At 41.5% G+C, this 14,156-nt stretch overlaps 1 protein-coding gene across 2 annotated transcripts in view; it reads right to left on the bottom strand.

Moving 5' to 3' along the window:
* HECW2 (HECT, C2 and WW domain containing E3 ubiquitin protein ligase 2) overlaps positions 1–13,370 on the bottom strand; it is a 155,113-nt gene extending 141,743 nt beyond the window's left edge. The window contains exon 1 of one of the 2 annotated variants that reach the window (XM_032189786.1): positions 13,198–13,370. The gene's annotated coding sequence lies outside the window, so the exon portion shown is untranslated. Of the gene's footprint in view, positions 1–12,824; positions 12,878–13,197 lie in introns of those variants that run through there. The other variant, XM_032189787.1, reaches the window with a different exon arrangement.
* Positions 13,371–14,156: the final 786 nt, after the last annotated feature.

Here is a 14,156-nt window from a genome sequence, read left to right as displayed (position 1 = left end):
GATTTTTCAGTGAAGACAATTTGCAATATAAGAAAAATTTGCCCCCCACAACTGACAGCAAGCTTTTGCTGTCAACGATACTGTAAGCGAACAGTCCTCATGAATACAAGTGCAAGACTGCTAAATTATCCCTACCTACCTTTCCTTCCAAGCAGAGAAGCTACTTATTTTTTACTCCGTGCCCCACAGTTTTTCTCAGGAAACATTTTCCTTCTCTAAAACACTTAACAAAGCAATCACAGTGAACTATATAAAGCATTTTAAAACTTCTCTTAATGAATATGGAGGTATTTTAACAAGCCTAGCATTTCTTCCAGAAAATAAGAACATTTATTTAAACAAAACAGGCTGTTTTTAATCATCCATTAAACACTGCAGGGGGAGGCCACAAATGTATGATTTAGTTGAGCTACAACTTACCACAGCGTGGTTCTACCTACATCTTAACCCTGCTGCAGGTTGTGATGAGGCACTATTCTCTGGAAGAGCAGCCAAAGCACCACCAACACCTGCAAATTGTCAGGGGGCTGAAGAGTGATTAAGCTATGCAAATCTTTTCTCTCGCAGGAACATCTTCCCTTATGCAGAACTACTGAATGTATACATTGATATAAAACAGCATTTCCAGAGCAAATATCATCCAGTCTCCACACTGAAAGCAAAGCATAACAGGTTCTCACCACAACAGCAGTCAATTTGGTTTTGTATTTTTAACAGTGGCTTTGGGGAACCAACAGTCACACAGATTTCCAGTTAAACTCGGAGCTGTTATTTTCAAAGTGCACTTAGTTTCTGAGATTGGTGCTGCCATCTCAAATCTGAAAAGGGTCTCTCATGTTCAAAAGCCTGATTTTGCCGCCCCTCACCCCCTCCAGTCACACCAGTGCACCCAGTCTAAGCTATGTGAGCCACCATCGCCCCTAAATCTTGCCACCCTGGCACGCTGTTCTGAACCATTTTCAAGTACTACTATATCATAATTTAGGTATTTTTGGTTCCCACAATACTTTATAACAAGCAGAATTTAACTATGTTGTGTTTTTTATTTCATGTTTCTTCCATGATGGCTTTGTTAACTACTGCCTAGATTTTACACTATCTCAAACAATGAAAGAAAAAAAAAATCTATTCAGTTTCTCTGTATTAATCATGATTCTATAGGTATCTGTCATCCTTCCCACTGTTTTTCCACACAAAAAAAAGATAAATAAATAAAAATTCAACACAACTTCATTTCATTAAAGCTATTTCATACTTTTGAAATAATATGAAATAGAACTAGACTTCTTGTCTTTTCCTACTGTATTTTCAGTCATTCTTTAAAATTCCTATAGAATTAGACAGTGCCTTGTGCTTTTAGCCCTCTATATAAAGAGTAAAATCTACTGCACTCAGTACTAGAACAGCTACATGAGTCTCTGTTCTCCTGAGGCTGATGTTCTTCAGCTGCTAAAGGAAGAACAAAACCTCTCCTGCCTAATCAAAGAGGAAGAGCAAGGCAAGGTATTTAGGGGGCGGTATTTCTGTTACAAGTTTCACGATAATGTTATCTAAAAGGCTCTTTCTGAACTAAAGAAGCAGTCCAGATTTCCCACCCAATTGCTGGTTTATGTGAGTGATGGATGAACATCCAACACACAGCTTACGTAATTCCCAGAGTCCTTTCCAGACAAAGTTACGGCTAAATACTTAATTGCTTTTTGACAAGTTTATTTTTTCTCCTCCTCTTCCCATAGAAGTAAGCTTCCTTCTGAATGTGTTAATAACAGTGAAAATAAGCTGTTAATTGGCTATTGAGTAGAGCAATGCAGTGTTAAATACCAAGCTGTATCAAATATTTACAATTAAGCTGTGACTTGTGCCTTTGATTTTGCAAAAGCTGTTCATCTCCCACAAAACTGCTTGCTAGCCTCCACAGACTTCCCAAAGAAAGGGTATTCTAGTTTTCCTGACTGATCTTATGAATTCCATACCTGGCATGTTATTTTGCAGGATAAAACACCAGTTACAGATTGGCATGCGTTACCTAATGCTAACATTTTACCAAGTTCAGCAGAAATTTCTCAAGAACATTGCTCACAAGTTTGTGCTTCAGATGTCATTCTCATGATCACAGTAAAAGTGCAACATGTGAATCCAGGCAGACGGAAAGAACAGAGGACATGATAGAAGCTCATGACCTGAAACCCTCATACAGCTGCTTTTTAATTTTTTCTCTATAAGCAGCTGCCCCAAACAAGACCATGAGGTTTGAAAGCCAAAAGCATTCGATTTAGATCAAAATTCACAGTTTTAGACACAAATACACTTCAGTAGGGTCTGTTATGATAGATTTTAGCCCATGTAGACTTTCTAAGTGTTGATGCTAATCAGAAATGTTCAAAGCTAACAAAGAACAGGGAAGTACAAAAGGCTTCTGGACATCATAACTGGCAGAGGAATGATTTTTTTTTTCCAACATCTCAAACTCAAAATATAATTGCCTGCATCGAGTTGTTCAAAGAGTATGCTCCAAAGCACCACTGTCCTAAGAGAAAAAGAAAAGTCTCCTCATTACTTTGTAGTCTTAGAAGGACTGCTAACACGCAGCACCTATTTCTGCAACAATTATGACTACATAAGCACATGTATGTATCACTGATGTTTACTTATTGCTCACAGTCCTTGCATCTGATAATAATACTTTTCAAGAACTAAAAGCATCATAGACCACTTCTAGACTGATACTTTGAAATTACTGTATGTAAGAAACTTAAACAAATCTGTTCTCAGCTCAGAAATGGCTCTAACAATTGCATGATTTTGCTAAAAAAATCTTAACCTAAAATAGTATTGTGTGTGTGGGCATACCACTGTATTTTTAATTTTTTGAAGAGACTAAAAAAATCCAAGTACTAACCTTATTCTTTTATGGCTGAGTTCTATGAAAAAAGCTGTGCCATTCCAACTGATAAAAACCACACACCTGCAGCAAGTGATTTTGTAAACTGACCCAAATTACTCCTTGCTTCATCTGCCTTCTTGCATAACTTTGAAAGAGAGCATCCTTCTCTTCATTATTGTGGGAGAGAAAGAAATAAGCTCCATTGAATGTTCCTCCTCATTGCTAGTGTACTGGAGTTGCTGGAGGTGAAAGCAAAAGCCAGTATGTGCCATCCTTCCCTGATGCATGGGAGATACCTAACAACAACACGTTTTCAGTCTCATGTGTGACATCTTTCAGAAAAGTCAGAGCACTGGCACAGTTCTGCAGCTGATAGAAAAGGTGAGCCCAGTCCCCTGCAACACACCAGGCAGAGGGGAGAGGCACCTGAATCCTCATCACAGCTCTTGTTTTCTGGCCACAACACTGCCCCCGACTCACATTTTGCTCATCCCATAGCTGGACAGCATGGCTGTCTCCACAGCTGTCTCCATGATCGAGAGCATGTCTTCAGAAAAATATTTTCTTCTATTACTCTACTCAGGCACATTCAGACTTGAGCTAATTCTCCAGGCTCCATCCTCACTAGAAAAGAGAAAGAAAAGGACAACGAGGGCTGCAAGAAGTAATGTGTATGCAGAGAACTGCAGAAGTCCAAAATTACTGAAGGCCTGGGGAGGTGTTAGAATGATGAGAATTGCAGAGATCCCTGAAGACACACACACAAAAATAACAGTGAGAGAAAATCAGCGAAGGAAGGAAATCAAAAGAAAAAGTGCTTTGGGACATATAGGATGATAAGATAGGAAAACTTCAAAGAAAGGAATCAAAAGAATAATTTAAAGATAACGGATATGTGACATTTCCGAATATATATTGTCTTAAAATTCACATTGTTCTTGTTCTGTGGTTAAATCGATTAAAATTCTGAGGTTTTGTAATTAAACAGACGCATTAAATGCACACTAATGTTAATTAAGGGGAAAAAATCTCATAATCTGTTATTACATATCATCACTTGGACTCTTAGAAGAACCAAGTTTAATTTAAAATAATCAACTCCATAATGGTAGAACTATCACTCAGGAATAGGAGGATATGCCAGCTATAGTTCTTTATAGGACATTATTTCTTGGAAGGAAAGATACTTGAGAAGCTTAATAGTGTTTGGGGGATGCGTTGCTTTGCCATCCTAAGTTTCAACGGGAAACAGGAGAATGTCTGTACTAGTCTTTGAGTTTTATACAGCTGCTACGACTAATGGCAGTATCTGGAAAGCAAAAGCAATAGTGAGGTCATTAGCAGACTGAACAGAGGTTGTCCCATTGAACAAAAGCACAGTTTAAACAAGCGGTTTTTATGACATGCTTTCTGAAAGAGAGGTAAGAGCAGCAAGAGGATATTTTTCACGCTGGGACACGACTTCTCATGGAAATGCTTTGTCAGAAATGGACATTTGTAAACTTCTGTAAGACTTCAGATTTCACTGATCCAGTCTGGAAGACTGCTCAGTAGCTGAACCCTTACAAACAAGAGCATTTAAGCCCCAGTTCTTTCATCCTTGATCCTTTACTACCTGCAGCACACCAGCCAGGCGCACATGGAACAGTTCCCAGCACTACTCAGTCTTTCCACAACGAATGCCTGTACAAAACTTTTCCTGCACTGATCGGAACAAAGCTACAAGCGCTTGGAATTCTTTATTGCTTGGGCCCTCCCCATGTATAAGTAATGGATAAAGACTTACAGCTACTCTGTATTTCTGCGCATGCACACACATGAAAAAAAAAAAAAAAGCTGGCAGTATTACACGTTCTGTTTTGGCCAGAAGGTGAAATAGGTGAAATCAACTCCAGTTAAACTAAGCTATCTAATGTCTTGCAAAGGTGACGTACATGCAGCCATACCCATACCCACTGAAGAGCCTATTTCATAGGAAAGCTGGAAAGTAAAATATTCACACTAGAAAGCTTTTTTCCTTATATACATCAAATGTGAACACGTCACCCAATATTTTTGCTATTTTTATGTAGTAAACTGCATCCCACAGTATTTTTAAACAGGTTTCTCAGTATATTGCACAGGTTGAAGGAAAAACTGATCAGATCCATTCATCAAAGTGGACTATATTCTTTTAATCCACTTAATTTAAATTGTAATTGACCTGTTTTAAGGAGTATAAATCAGAGTAGCCCAACTAAGAATTAGGCCCATTTACATGAGCTGTAATCAGGCTTACAACTGTTTCCTTTTTCAGTAAAAAGGAAACATTCATTAAGTTGGGAAACTTTCAGAAAAATAACAGTAGTGTTACAAGACCAGCTATCCAAATCGTTCAGTGCAGCACTCAGTGGAGAAGATTCATTTCTTTTCCACACGATGCAAGGCTTCCATTTTTTCTCCTTCCTTAGAGGACACCATTCCGAGGCTTCAACAACTTGTATTGGACTTAGGGAGTCAGTCTGAAAGATGTCATTAGCAGCTTCCATAATGAATCAGGGTTACACTTACAACGTACAGAGGAGGAACAAAGAGATAAGTCATCTACAACAGCAGGAAGGTGCACAACCAGAACCTGTGGGGATAGGTTTGGGATGCCATCTCCCTGTCCCCACTGTTAAGACTGCAGAGGCAGGGAGTGATTTCAAACCTGTTTCCGTACTAACAAGGAGAGATTATGACATTGATTTTTCATAGGGCTACTTACATGAGTGAGCATTCATCAATTTCTGTTAGAGTTGTGGACTCAGAGCAAAATAATTACTTGACAAGCTGGGTTACAGCCTGTGTCACCAGTCACAAAGCATATTCAGTAGAACACTAAACCCTTTACTCTTTCACTATGCTTTTTGTTAGCCAAATGCTATACAAATACAAGACAGTAAGTCAACACATTTTACATTCAGAAATGAAGCTTGGAAATATTTCTTCTTCCAGGATTCTCCTGTATCTGAAGTATTTAAAGGGTTGAACTCTTTGTCATCTGTACTTAGGAAGATTATTTCCATTATGTTGTTTCACACATTGTTAATCAATGCATATTTTAGTAAAGAAAGTCTTTGTCAAATATACAGATAGCCAACATTGTCTTAGGCATTACAAAAGGGATGTCATGAATTTAAAAAATGACATTAATCCGTCAGAAATGTGTGAGTGTATGAGAGCCTCAGATAAAACTGAAGAGCAGAAAGATTTGAGGAAAAGTCCTTCTATATTTCCAGGCTGAGTACTTGAGAGTTTAAGTGTTTATTCTTGTGTTTTTTTTGTGTTTTGTTTTTTTTTCCTTCACAGCAGTCTCCTCTTCTGTTTGGGTGGATTTTTATCAAAACATTGGAAAGAAAAAGACTTATTTGGTAACAGTAACATCACAAACCTTGGAAAGGAGACACAGTGAAAGGCATGAGACCTGTGGCTTATCTTTTCTTTTAAGAGCAGAGCCAAAATGGGCTTCAGTACTGAATAAAAAAAAATAAACACTAATCACACATTCACAGTAAGATAAAAAGCTGTGAAACAGGAGATTCATTCTTGCCAACATGAGGTACTTCTCCCATTAAAGTAATAAAATTACATACATATATTAGTCCTCCTTACATTGATTTTATTTACCCCATACATTTATAATCAGCAAACGTAACAGAAATACATTTATCCTCAGAAACAAGAAACAAAACTTGTCAGCCTTTTTTTTTTCCTTAAAAAAGCAAGGACTGTCTCTTTATGGCTAACTGAAGACTGATAAAGCTTATATCAAGAGGCATTGAACGTACTTGTGTCTACAATACCTCAAACTCTTTGTAAACTGAGAAAAGCGTACAGCAAGCCATAGAAGAGCTACAAATCTCCTGACTTCATGTTCTTAAAGCATTGGCAGCTGATGGTTTCAGTTGGTGATTTCTCCCATCACGATGAGGCAAACATAACAAGTGTAATACAGACAATTAAAAAAAAAAAAAAAAAAGCTTTCTGGAGTACATCTAAACCAAAACCTTATTAATTTGCCTTTGCTAGAAATCCAGTACTTAAGTCTATGTCCCTGCCTGCAGTTTCTATTAATATCAGTAATAAAACAAAAACAAACGAACAAACAAAAAGAAAATAACATAAAACCAAAAAAACCTTCCAAAACAAACGGTGAAACCGTTTTAGAAAAACAGAAGGATGCCATCACTTCACACAGAGATTACCAGGCAAGCATCTGTGTCAAAAACATAGTTGAAAACAACAATGAACTCTGGCATTTATTCTAGTTCTGATACTTTTCTACACATACTTAGATCCTCACAGCATTTTTGCAATGATCTGGACGTTACTCAACATGACATTACTTGCAACGTGAAGCCAGAAGTTTTATGAAACAAGGTGTATATGTACATATTTATGGACACATACACTTGAAACAACAATAGGCAATAAATCTTCTTAAGTTTTGTTTTCTCATCAAGAGGAGAGTGGTTTTGGGGTTTTTTGTTTGTTTGTTTTTTCCTCTCTTGGAAACAAGAATGGAATTGGTGCCTTTTCTAACCCCAAAACATAGAGCCTTGCCTTTAGGGCTGTACCTCTGCTTGTACACAGAACAAGCCAGGGAACAGATGCTGAAGCCACGTGGCATACATGATAAATGCTCTTCTCACAAAACACTGATCTGTCTGATCCACGCTACTTTCAAGTGGCTGGACAGCAGGTACCTCGACAGCCCTGCTCACCCCAACCAAAGTTTCAACAGTCTCAGAGAGCCCACCACAGTCAGGTTTGTAATTTTCCTACGCAATACAAATATTTGAGGAATTACGTCCTTGATAACAATATTTACGTTCATTTAGTCAATGTAGGTATCTTTATTAGAGCAGTAAGCAAAGAAACATAAGTGATGTTTTTATGTAGCTGTGGTTGCATTTTAAAGAGATGAGTTCACAGTCTCTACTCCTGTTTCGTATGAGAGAATCACTATTTTCTCAAAGTACCAGCTTCAAAGATTCAAACCAGTAATGCTGCAGCAAATTAACACAACCAACTGAGCAGAATAGCTGGCTTTAAAATACATCTTAACTAAAGAGAGCACACAGCTTCACAAGCACAGCTTTTGAAGCCAGAATGCTGTAGCCTAGAACTACAAATTTCACACTCTTTGAAAGAACAAAGAATCACCCAAAGATGGGAGGACGTTTTTGTGACAAACAAGATCCAAAATGAGTTGCTGGTTCTGTAATTTTTTGTGGCTATTTTTGCGAATACTCAGCACCTGTAACATGCATCCCCACTTAGGCACCTCATGAATGATCACTTGTCAGTACTCTTTCAGCAGGACTCTTGCAGATCTTGCTGCTTCCCACCATCCTGCGGCTGGGCCACCCCGCTGACTGTAAGGAGCTGTGGCTTCAGCTGTCACATTTATTCCTGGCAAACTCTTCTTTCCTACCGTGGTTACTCGCTCTGACAAGGATCAGTCAATGTATTTTATTTTTTCTTTTTAAAAAAGATGCTGTTTGTCATTCCTGGAGGAAAATGAATTTTACTGCTGTAAGCTTCAGGCTCATCTAATTACAATACCAGCCTTCAGGGAATTTTTAAACTAATGACATTGTATTTGTCACGCACAGAAACTTTTAATCTGATTTTCAAGAGGATCCTAGCCAATGGATCCTGGCCATCGTAGCACTTAAGAGAACACATTTGACTGTCTTCCATGCAATATTTAGGTGGGCTTATTATGTAAATGTTAATTGTTGTTACCTCGTATCTTTCTGCTGTGGTCAATACAAGGCATATAGACATATTGACAATGTTATTAAAGTTTTTATGACTAGAAGTCCGCAAATCAGACTGTGTGTCCCTGTGCAGCTTCTCAGAGGAACAGAGGCATGCCCCTAAGAAATCGGAACCAAATCACCTAAACTAGCTGAACAATTCTGCGGTTTTCCTCCTCATTTTGTGATTTGTTGTACACCAGCATCAAGAACCACCAGCTCAACGATTCTGCTATATATTTCACTGTTCAATTTTAACATTCTTTTCTTTATTACCAAGGGCTAATAATTCCCAGACAATTCCCAGATAATTTCCACTGCTGATACAAAGAACAAAACCCAAAATATTAATTATGTCACGACAACTCCCTCCACTCCTTACCCGCTCCCAAAGCAAATAGCTCAGACCACCAAGCATCCACTTTTGGGTACTTCCCTAATATTTCTAAAGGGCAAACAGTGCACTACTTTGACCACTGACTTCGGCTTGACCATACTGATCAGGTCTTTCGGACAAATAATGCCAAATTCACATTTCCATTTCAAATTCATTTCAATTATAATCGCTTCTCCAGAACACATACATGCTACAATTGTGCCACATAGAAAAGTGTAAGAAAATAACCTTTTTCATATGTTTATTTATTTTTATTTCTCAAAAATTATTTTTAAATAAAGAGAGATAAATTCATTTTTATCTTTCAAAACTACTATTTAAGAAAATGCCATTTTCTGTTTTTTCAAAATCACATACTTCAGGACAAAGGTACAAAACAAATCAGTAAATACAAGTGCTGTTGTCCATTCAACAACGTTTGTATCAACATACCAATCCTCCTCAATCATAAAAATACACATACAGTTGTGACACAAAACTGCGTAAATGTAACATGACGCAAGCAATCCAGACTCGTAACCATCCACACCCCAACAAGGCTCAGCCACAGTCACTGAAATGTTCTCCCCAGTATCACGGGGAAAATCAACAGCCCTGGGCAAGTAAGACAGAAAGATATGAAGGCTATAACTAGCCATTTGCCTTGACATCTGAGCTCGTACATCCCGTCAGCAGAGCTTTGGAAGCCTAACATCAACTTGATCAAAACAAATAACAGGATTCCTAGGTGCTGGAGGGAACAACAGAAACACTTGTTGCGCACTTGTAACACGAGCGACTGCATCTCAAATTAAGAGTCCAGGGCTTGTACCTCCCATGAGAATTCACGACCCAGCTGCAGTCTTTTAATATGAAAACTTGGACGTTTCACCAAGATGCTCAGAAGAGAGCACTCTTCTTTGCTACTTAACTTAGCAGCTATATTTCTCTAAAGCAAATAACACTTAGAAAGTTTTCCTTAAGCTCTTCTACAAGTACCACAGTATTTCAACAGAAAATTTCTCCTCGCCTTACCTCAATCCCAGGAGGTAGGCCCAATTCCATTACAAGCTGGATTTCCACAAAATGGAACCTGTCAGTCCCGGTACCTTTCAGCCTCCATGCCCAGATCACTTGCAAACACACAGCGTGCTCTAGACCTCAAAAAGCTATCAGCACCTGGCAGCGGCAGGCAAGCTTTGAGGACAAAGGTTCCTGATCCCACCCCATGAAGACGTGCCCTTGCAGCACATGCCCACACTACACAAAGCTTTATCATCACTTTTGCTCTGGCCAGAGAAAAAGGTGTTTTCTACCTCTTCTTTAACATCACTGGTACTCCAACTGGCCATGAACAAGCTGCCACAGAGGCCTGATATCATTATCCATATAAATAGTGCACAGTTTTCTTCAATTTCAGTGGAAATGAGGTGGAACTTTTCCTAGACACTGACCTCAAATACCAATTTATAATAATGATAGTTAATCACGTACTTCTCACCCTGCAAGGGCCCTGGTATGGTTAGACAAACACCTCATATAGGGTCATTAGCTTCAGAGTGCTAACACACAGGCTTCCACGCACACAGGAGTTTGTCTCCTTTCCTTTTACGCTGGAGGAGGACTTCTATAGGAAACATTTAAGTCACTTGTCCATTGCCTTTCCCTTATTTTTAAGCCCTGAAACACCACATGACAATTCACTGTGTTTTATTCACCAGTGGTTCCACCTGACGGGCACTGAAGTTAATGCTCTGCCTGCTGGTGAGCACCTTCACTCCAGCCTTTCCCCTGCACAACATAACCAAAAGGTCAGCGATAGGCAGAGTGAGCAGGCCAGGCACGATGACACCACAACACCATCAACATCACCAGGCTCAGCCACGCTGAGCATCCCATACTGTGAAAGGCAGCACCATTGGCTATGCTCTTGAACATAAGCTTTGGGCATGGTAATTAACTTTAAACACACATTTACATCTCATTTTCAACAATTAAGTACCGATACCCAAATAGGTATTTTGTCACTATCTCCCTTAAGTTAGTACCTGGTAGTCAATGGAATAAATGCAATACCCTAAGCATCCTGTTTCTGTCTGACAAAGGGAGAGTTTTTAGAAAAAAAAATAAAAAATGCTGAGTCGGACTAAAAAAAGATAAAATGGAAAACAAATTATATTTAATTATTCAAGAATGCAATAAGCAGATTCAGTCCCAGACTCAGAAAGTCCCTTGTTTTACAGCATACTGGAGCCTTATCTGCAGTTTGAGTAACAGTGGCCCACAAAGAAAACAAAAAAGCCTATTAATTTTTTCAATTAGGCATTACTATTTAATCTTATAAAGTGGGAAAAAGAAAATTTATTCCATTTCTTCTCGGGAAATCTGACAAACCAGTATATTGTTCTGGCTGGCAGCCACTGTAACATCACAAGGTTTCTTAAAGGCGTAACACTGTGAATTTAACAGGTTTGAAAAAACACAGCAAGTGTAAAGCAAATAGAAGTGCCCATTAGCTAAATTGCCTTTAAAAATAAATAGCAAGATAGCAAAGACAGTCTTTAAGGGAGGCTGAGGGTCCTCGTGGGGAGATGTGAGCACTCCAGCCAAGCCAGCAGGACCGAGCTATGCCACAAGTTTGCCTTTACAGGCAGCCTTCTCCTGGTGCCAAAGCAAGGTGAACCAAGCGCTTTCCAGCCACAATTCTCTGGAGTTAAACTGCTACTAAGCATGACATCAAAATGGTGCCTCCGAACTTTGTGCAATCTCAGAGTCCATTTTACGGTGCTAAGTTTAAATTCCAGCATCAGACATGAACAGGGATGGATATCTAAATCGATACACACGTGCAGGACAGCACCTGACATGCTCTGAGATATCTCCAGCTGACATGAGAGGATTTTTGGAGAGTGGTGGTGACAGAAAGGAAGCGTTGGGTTTGCTCCTTTTGGATGCTGATACTGACATCATACCTCGGGTCTGATGCTGCAACCACGCCAGCAGAGGACTTTTCCAAAGGAGTCTAACAGCTGGGGAAACTGGGCATCTGCATGTAGTTAGAAGGTGTGTGTTGTGTGGTTTGTTTGTTTTTAATCCATCCCCAACACAGATTTCTTAGTGCTGTGAATAATTTCTACTGAAGTAGACTGGCGTGACTTTATTTTTCTGATGCAATATAATGGCTGGGGAGGAAAGGAGCTAGAAGAGAAGTTTCAGAGCATGCAGGAGGCCGCCCTGGCTGGCTGTGAGGGAAGCAAGCAAAAGCTGCTGCCGGGGCTCGGGCATGGGAGGCGTTGGGGGCTGCATCTCCCGCAAACGCAGTGCGGGGACTTGTGCACAGAGCATCCCAGAAAGGAAAGGAGGATGGTATAAATACACTCTATGCGCTCCTGCCATCTATTCGGTAGCAAACCAAGAAAGATTAAATTATGTAACTATTACTGTCTACATGCAACACACACACACACACACACACACACACACACACACACACACCAGATCTTGGTACCACACGGCCTAGAAACGATTTTTATTTTCCATCCAGATAACCCTCCCGCTTTGCACCGACACGAGCACGGAGAGGTTAGCAGACAAAACAGGCGTGCTAAGGGAGCATCTCCCCGGTACAGCAGCAGCAAGCCGCAGGAGGGGCGCAGGAGCCCACCTCCCCGCCGCCACCGCGCCTCGCACACGGCTCTGAGACCCCCGGGGCCGAGCGCAGAGCCCCCCCAGACCCTCCCCGGGCCCGGCCCCCTCCTCTTCTCTCCTCTCCTCTCACCTCGCCTCCCCTCAGCGCACTGCGGCGGGCTCCGGCGGAGGGCGGCGGCCGGACCCCCCCGTCCTTGCGGCAGCGGCGGCGGCGGCCCCCGGGCGCCCGCGGCGGGGCGAGCGCCTCCCCTCAGCGCCGGGGCCGCGGCCCGGCCCCCGCCCCCGACAGCGCCACCGGGCCCGGGCCGCAGCCCCGCGGGGCCTGGGCGGCGCCGGGGCCGGGGGGAGGCCGCGGAGGAAGGCGGCCGCCCCCGCCGCCACACGGCCCCGGCCCCCGGTACGCGCCTGGGGGCAGCTCCCCCTGAGCTGCAGCCGCTCTAAAATGCCAATTTCCGCGTTATTCTTTCTTTTTCTTTTTTCTTTTTTTTTCCGAATTCACTCACGGTTCTCAGCACTGTTATCCGTGTCATCCGGGCGCAGAAGAGCCGTCCTTTCCCATTTCCTCAGTGTTCAATGATCCTGGCTGCTTGCGAGCAGGCTGGTGCAGTCGGCTCCGCGTTCCCGACTTACTCGCCCATTTGCCTCGTTCTTTGTCCCCGAGTGTCTGCGTGGGGAAGCGTGGCCACAGGCGCGTGAATGCAATGAAAACTCAAACCACGCGCTGCAGCAGCAGAGGAGCGGCGATGTGACACACGCCGCAGCAGCGCAGCCCAACAAAAGCAGGAGCAATGGGCGCACACACACCCGGTCCTGGGTGACCCAGGTCCTGGTTGCTGTTACTGAGCCAACACCTCACGCTCTGCTGTCTGGTCTGAGTTTTATAAAGTCAAAGTCTTCCCACAAGCAAGGAGCACGGCAGTCCTAACTATATTCCGTATTCTACATCTGTTTTCTGTATCAACCAATACATGGCCAACTAAATAGGTCGCTTTAGAAACTATTTCATGAGAATAACCAGCTGGAAACTGTATGAATGTATATCCAAATACAAAGTCAGTTTTGTACAGCTTGTAGCGTATTCCCAAATCCCTGGCCTTGAAATCCTTTCTCTATGGAAGCCCACGGCACATCTGCCTTGGGCTTCAACAGCGCAAGGGAATTTGTTCTACAGCTCTTCTGCACGACACGAGACGAACTGCTCCAGATCTGGGCGTATGCGGCTCTGTTCCAAAGTAGGTCAAGCCATGACAGTCATCAACATCCTTCCATCTATCTAAAACCTTTGCACTTTCTTTCAGTTGCTTCCTGTGCACATGTATTGGTGCTTACAGCATAGCTTATATACGCTAAGGGTGCAAATGGTCAGTGCGACTGATTAGTCTGGCCCTTTATACTGAAGAATACTGTACTACTGCATTATATCTGTTTAGATTTACATTAAAGGCTCAAATTCAGATGATTA

This window comes from Aythya fuligula, chromosome 6, assembly GCF_009819795.1.
Source record: "Aythya fuligula isolate bAytFul2 chromosome 6, bAytFul2.pri, whole genome shotgun sequence".
Classification (NCBI taxonomy): Eukaryota; Metazoa; Chordata; class Aves; order Anseriformes; family Anatidae; genus Aythya; species Aythya fuligula.
The sequence above is the reverse complement of the archived record's forward strand: the minus strand, read 5'-3'. Positions and strand labels throughout refer to the sequence as shown.